Source organism: Vollenhovia emeryi, unplaced genomic scaffold (assembly GCF_000949405.1).
Source record: "Vollenhovia emeryi isolate VEMERY1.0 unplaced genomic scaffold, V.emery_V1.0 DF940831.1, whole genome shotgun sequence".
In the NCBI taxonomy this organism is placed as follows: Eukaryota; Metazoa; Arthropoda; class Insecta; order Hymenoptera; family Formicidae; genus Vollenhovia; species Vollenhovia emeryi.
Genome location: NW_011965535.1, coordinates 1 through 7,029, shown reverse-complemented (window position 1 = coordinate 7,029; position 7,029 = coordinate 1). Strand labels below are relative to the sequence as shown.

General features: G+C 37.2%; 1 pseudogene; it reads left to right on the top strand.

The window, feature by feature from the left end:
- Positions 1–871: 871 nt before the first annotated feature.
- Positions 872–2,614, top strand: LOC105555716 (annotated as a pseudogene).
- Positions 2,615–7,029: the final 4,415 nt, after the last annotated feature.

Genomic DNA, 7,029 nt, shown 5'->3' with positions numbered 1-7,029 from the left:
AGAGAGAGGGAGGGAGAGGGGAGAGAGAGAGAGAGAGAGAGAGAGAGAGAGAGAGAGAGAGAGAGAGAGAGAGAGAGAGAGATAACGTCACGATAGACTATGGCTGATAGCAGACAACTATCCGTAAGCGCTTAAGACTGACGTAGCCGTAGACATAAGGTAAGGCAGAGAAAAACGTAAGCCGTAAGGAACACGTGTTCCATGGAGAATGTATAAGGAGACCGAACTGCCCGTAATTTATAACTCCATTCGCATTCGTACGTGACACATGGTTGTCATATGCCTGAAGCTTTCGTGGTTATATAATATACATCCGATCTGTAAATAAGATGAGGAGATGGATTGTGTATCTCTGAAACTTGTGGAGATTACAAAAGTGAGCGAATTCACAGATTGAAATTATAAATATTCACTCACTTTTGTAATTTTCGTAAGTTTCAGAAATTGAGCACCAGATAACAACAGTTATACGCTGTATCTACGAGATCAAGATCGGTAACTCATGAGCGAATTCTTAATCGCGTAAGGAGACGCCAGCGCTACAAGTGGCAAAATTTTGATTCACTGGATGGCAAAAATGTCGGCCCACTTTCGGTGACGTGATCCAGATCTAGTTCGGTCTCCTTATACATTCTCCATGATCCCCTCATAAACTTAAGAAAAGATAGACAGAGCATAAAGTGCTGTTATGGGCCAGGGGGGTGTGATAAACGCGGTAAGGGGAAATAACGGATAGGTTCGATAAACTTCGGTTAGTCTCGGAAACATTCGGGTTTGATACGTTGTATCGTGTCAAACCTAACCATAACTGCGAATCCGAAGTGTACCGATACGGAGAGCAGTGATACTTTTATTAAAAGTGAATTTTAAAGTGATTATATATCTACAAAAATGAGTTTTTGTATTGTATCCGGTTGCAAAAATCGGAAGATCGAAAAACACTTCGAACAAGAAGAAAAAGAAAACATAATGAAACGTCCGTTTTCATTTCACTCGTAGGTATATGAGCTATTGCGTTTAGGTTATATAATTTCGTATGTTTTTAATAATTGAATTATTCATTTAGATTACCAAAAGACATTAAGAAGCGGCAAACTTGGTTGCAAGCAATACACTTATCATCGTATGATCCTCCAAAATGGGGTGCCGTGTCTTCTGCCCATTTTAAAGAAAAGCACTACGAGCAAAATATCTGTCGTCGAATATTAAAAAGAAATGCTGTTCCATTCGTAAATACATAACGAGAGATAATAATAATAATAATGTTTTATATTCTACAATATAATAATGAAATATTTAATTTTTGTATATTTCAGCTATCTGAAGAATATTTCAGCAACCTGATAGAAACTGGCAAAACACTTCATGAGTATAATGATGAAACTGGTTAGTATTATGATACGTAATAATAAATTTATATACTTTTTATATAATTTAGCATATATTAAAGCTTAACGTTCTTATTCCTTGATTTATATTTATTTATGCATATGAATATGACCTAATTATATTACTATTATTATTACAGATAATGAGCAAGGGAATATAGAAGAAATCTCTGTATCAAAAACACCCAACATTCATTCTGATAGAATTCACCGTTCTACAAGTATTTCTCCAGATAGAATTTTTAATTCACCATCAAAGAAGCGACTACGAAAAGCACACAAACAGGAAATGGCAACTTTGAAAAGGAAACTGGCTATCAGCACTTATAAGCAACGAACCGCACAAAACAAGCTTAAGTCAATACGGCACATGTTCAAGGAATTGTCAAAGAAAAATCTTCTTACAGAAGAAGAACTCGATGTACTGCAGGATTTTGATGCAGGTACGAAAGAACTTATTAAACGAGAAATACGAAAACGAAAAAAATTACGTGTACCAAAAATGTATGAACCTAACATACGCAAGTTTGCTTTAACTTTACATTATTATTCTCCACGAGCATATAACTATGTTCGTTCTAAATTTTATAATTGTTTGCCACATTCTAAAACCATATCAAAATGGTACCGTTCGTTTAGTGGAGAACCGGGCATAAATTCTGATGCGTTAGCGGCTATACGTAAATTTGCTGATTCCATTTCGTATATTAAAATTAATAGGTACGCTAATATTTGAAGAAATGGCTATACGGCAACATCTTCATTATTGTCAGGGTAAATTCATAGGTTATGTAGATTACGGCAATGATATCGAATGTGATAAAACTAAACTTGCTAAAGAAGCGTTAGTATTTTGCGTCGTGTGCATTAATGCATATTGGAAGTTACCTATTGCGTATTATTTAGTTAATGGCCTAAGTACCGAGCAAAAAGGCAATTTAATAACACAATGTTTAACAGCTGTTGAGGAAGCAGGATTGTTAATTATTTCATTAACATGTGATGGTTTATTATCGAATATAAGCATGCTACAAAGACTTGGATGTAATTTTGACACACAGCAATTGATGTTTCAGCCGTGGTTTAAACATCCAGCTAATGACAGCTATGTGTATGCATTTCTGGATCCGTGCCATATGGTGAAATTAGTACGAAATGTACTAGGTACCGTAAAAGAACTGTATGACAAAGCTGGAAACATAATTAAATGGAAACATGTTGAAGCATTGCACGAATTGCAAAATGCAGAAGGCCTTCATTTAGCAAATAAATTCACGACTAAACATGTACAATATCACAATAACAAAATGAAAGTAAAACTAGCAACACAGTTATTAAGTTATTCCGTGGCTAATGCTATGTCAATATGTAAAGATAAATTACAATTATCGGAGTTTAAAGATTGTTCTCCAACTATAAAATTCATAACTCTATTCAATGATCTCTTCGATATATTTAACTCCAAAAATTTAAAACAACATGGTTTCAAAAAGCCTCTACATAGCAATAATTATGTTCAAATTGATCAAAAACTTCAAGAATGTACAGATTATATCAAATCATTGTCAATTGTAAAAGATCGTAGAAATGTACTTAAGTCCAAAGTAAAAACTGCATTCCTCGGATTTTTAATAAATATTAAAAGTTTGTTACACATGTACAAATTTGTATGCATTGATAACGATTTTATTAAGTACTTTCCTACGTATAAATTGAGTCAGGATCATCTTGAATTAATTTTTAGTAATTTGAGATCTCATCATGGATATAATAATAATCCCACTGTTCAACACTTCAAATCTGCGTATTAAAAATTAATTGTACACACGGAATTACAAGATAAAAATAGTGGCAATTGTATACCATTGGAAGACATTACAATACTGAACGTGTTATCTGCACAGCCAATTAATATCATAAATGCAACTACAGATACAGTTTCACAAACACAGTGGCGTGATATTTTTCATATTGAACAGAATAGCGACCATGATTATTTATTACAAACACAATATTCATGTTCTATTACAGAATACAAAATGGAAGTTATTAATTATATAGCAGGATATATACATGTATTAAAAAAACTTACGAAAACATTACATTGTGCTGTATGTCTCGACACTTTAATAGGAAAATCTACAGATACACATGTCAACTTAATAAATATAAAAAATAAAGGTCCATTATTATATCCATCACGAGATCTTATATATATTTGTAAAATAACAGAAAAAGCTATAAATAATTTCACGTATACAAATAAAACTTTCGAACACTTTAATATACATAATTTCACATATACAGTAATGCAAGAGTTCATACATGATAGTAATATGTTTGCAAAATTAAAGGAACACATCAATGATCAAACTTTTTTTACCAACCATAGAAATAATTTGTTACGTGGTGTTATTATGTTATATTCCAAAGTAAGACTGTCACATCATATAAAGACAAAACAATTGAGTGAAAGACACAAGTATAATAAGCTTATATTATTTAAAGGTCAATAAAATATGTTTATACAAAAAACAATATAATTTTTATCCCTTTTATCACATGTGCATTATATTTACAATAATTTACATTATTTACATTATTTAAATTATTTACATTAATTTCACTTTTACTTTGTACTTGGTAAATTATATTCTCTCTATAGAAATACTAGTTGAACGGTGAATTTTTTCAGAATTAATGTTGTGTATTTTTAATAACATGACAGAGATCTCTTGTATATTCCCTTGCTCACTATCTGTAATAATAATAGTAATATAATTAGATCATATTCATATACTATATATAAACAAATATAAATCAAGAAATAAGATCGTTAAGCTTCAATATATGCTAAATTATATTTAAAGTATTAAAATGTAAAGTATATAAAAAAACGCAATAGCTCATATACTTACGAGTGAAATAAAAACGGACGTTTCATTACGTTTTCTTTTTCCTCTTGATCAAAGTTTTTCTCACATTTCCGATTTTTGCACCCGGATATAATACGAAAACTCATTTTTGTATATAATCTCTTTAAAAATTACTTTTAATAAACGTATCATTGCTCTTCGTATAAGCTAACGGTACACTTCAGATTGGCAGTTAGGGTTAGGTTTGACACTGTTAAAATTATCGTAAGGATAGCCGGGGTCAGTATAAGAACACGGCAGTCTGCACTTAAACACGTTTATTAATACAGTCGAATAAAGCGCAGGCGGGATAATAAAGCGCGGGCTCGACTACGTACAGAGTAATGGCGCGAGCGTTAGTAGTACGAGTACTCTCAATGTACAACAGATGTCAGCGCCCCATGTTAACGCAGAGCGATCGTGGATTGATATGAATATTACCATGCGCTAACACGCCCCCTCGATCTACGGTCGATGAAGTTTACTGGGGATGCGTCCGAGTCCAGACATCTCTGCACACTTCGAATGCTTTGGTCTGGACAATCCTTTAGTGAGCATATCCGCGGGCATGTCATTTGTAGAGACATGAGCAATCTTCAAAAAATTGTGGCTCAGAACTTCCCGGATAAAGTGATGTCGCATATCAATATGCTTGCTCCGAGAATGATATACAGGGTTTTGAGCCAATTTCAACGCTCCTAGATTATCGTTGTAGATGGTGATGTCGGCCAGGTCAGGAAATCCCAGCTGCTCCAGAAATTTATGTAGGTAGATAGCCTCCTTGGCACATTCGGTCAGCCCCATGTATTCCGCCTCGGTGGATGATAAGGCGACCGTTGGTTGCTTCCTAGAGTCCCAAGATATAGGGCTACCAGACAATTTGAACAGGAAGCCTGTATAAGAACGCCGATCCTCTGGACAGTTGCCCCAATCGGCATCAACAAAACCTTCGATAGGCTTAGAATCTCGCTTATAGATCAGACCTAGATCTCTAGATCCCTTTAGATAACGAAGGACCCGTTTTGCTGCAGTCCAGTGTTCCTTGCCATAGCAATTATTAAATTGTCCCAAATAGCTGACTGCAAAACTAATGTCGGGGCGCGCCTACGGCTAGGTAAGTTAAGGCACCTACAAGTTCTCGATAAGGGAAATTTGACTCCTCTTCCCTTGAGTCCTCGTCCTCCTTGGTCAGCTTCACAGAAGTATCCATTGGAGTACTGACGGGATTACAGTCGCTCATCCCAAAACGCCTGAGTATATCATCGATGTAACCTCGATGCATGGTTACCTTGTTTTGCCCAACGTTGAATTCCACATTTAGACAGTAGCCTACTTCACCAAGATCCTTGATATCGAATCGATTGGACATCTCTTCGCGGAATCTAGTGATAGCTGCGGGGTTGCGAGCTGCGAACAAAATGTCGTCAACATAGGTAACAATTATACATAAATCCTCCCCTTTTCCGATATAATACAGACAGGGGTCAGCGTCTGAAGAGATAGCGCCGATATCCTCTAGTGCACGACGTAGTTTCTTGTACCAACTTCTCCCGGCTTGGCGAAGACCGTATAGAGATTTCTTTAGTAGACACACCTTGTCCCCGCTTGATAAATCCTGCATCATCTTATCAGCTTCGATGGCCAGATCTTGATTGTCCTTGTTTTCTGAGATCGTCCTCAATATTCCAGCCAATTGCTTTGGTGGTTCCATCAAAATCCGTTCGTCGATATCTCCGTTCAGGTAAGCGGTCGTTATATCGAAATGGTGCATTTTCATTCCAAGATGAGCAGCTAACGACGCGAGCAGGCGTATTGATCCTTGACGTGCTACGGGCGCGAAGGTCTCTTTGAAATGTAGACCGGGTTGCTGACTGAATCCCTGAGCAACCAGTCGAGCCTTGCGTCTGTGAATAGTTCCGTCCGGGTTGAACTTATTCCGCAAGACAATTCGACTCCCAATGGTGGTAGAATCTTTTGGTCGGTTGATGAGTTCCCATGTATTATTACGTAAAATCGATTTGACTTCCAATACCATGGCATCGTGCCATTCCTCAGCCTCTGGACTCGATAATGCCTGTTTCATCGGTACCTCGGATATAAGAGCGACTATAGGCGGATGCATAGACCTTTCGGGGCCTTCCTCTCTCTCCGGTCCTCAGGATCCTCGGTCTTCCTCGCCCCCTGGATGAGACCTGTGGTGGCTCTGGAACAGTGTCCTCTTCGTCAATCTCTTCATTTGCTTGTTCCTCAACAGAAGGTAATTCGATGTCGACAAATTTGGATTTTTCATCCGTTTTCTCGGTTAGTTCTTTCTCCTCCGGTTCGCCGTTTGATGACGAGATGGGTTCCTCGGAACGTAACTTTATGTCCTCAATAAACTTGACGTCGCGCGAAATAACGACTTTATTTTCTTCGGGCAGCCATACCCTAAAACCTTTGGACTCAGTGGAATAGCCTAGGAAAATACCTTCCTTAGAGCGTCGATCCAACTTTCCTCGACCCGGTTCTCAGTTCAGGCAATATACACGACATCCGAACTCCCTGAAATGTCCAACATCAGGAACGTTTCCGGTCCACAGTTGATACGGCGTGAGACCATTAAGACTTTTCGACGGACATCGGTTCCGAATGTAATTGGCCGTGTTAATCGCCTCGGCCCAAAACTTGGAAGGTAACCCTGATTGGACGAGCAGACATCTCGCCATGTCTAGGAGGGTGCGGTTCCG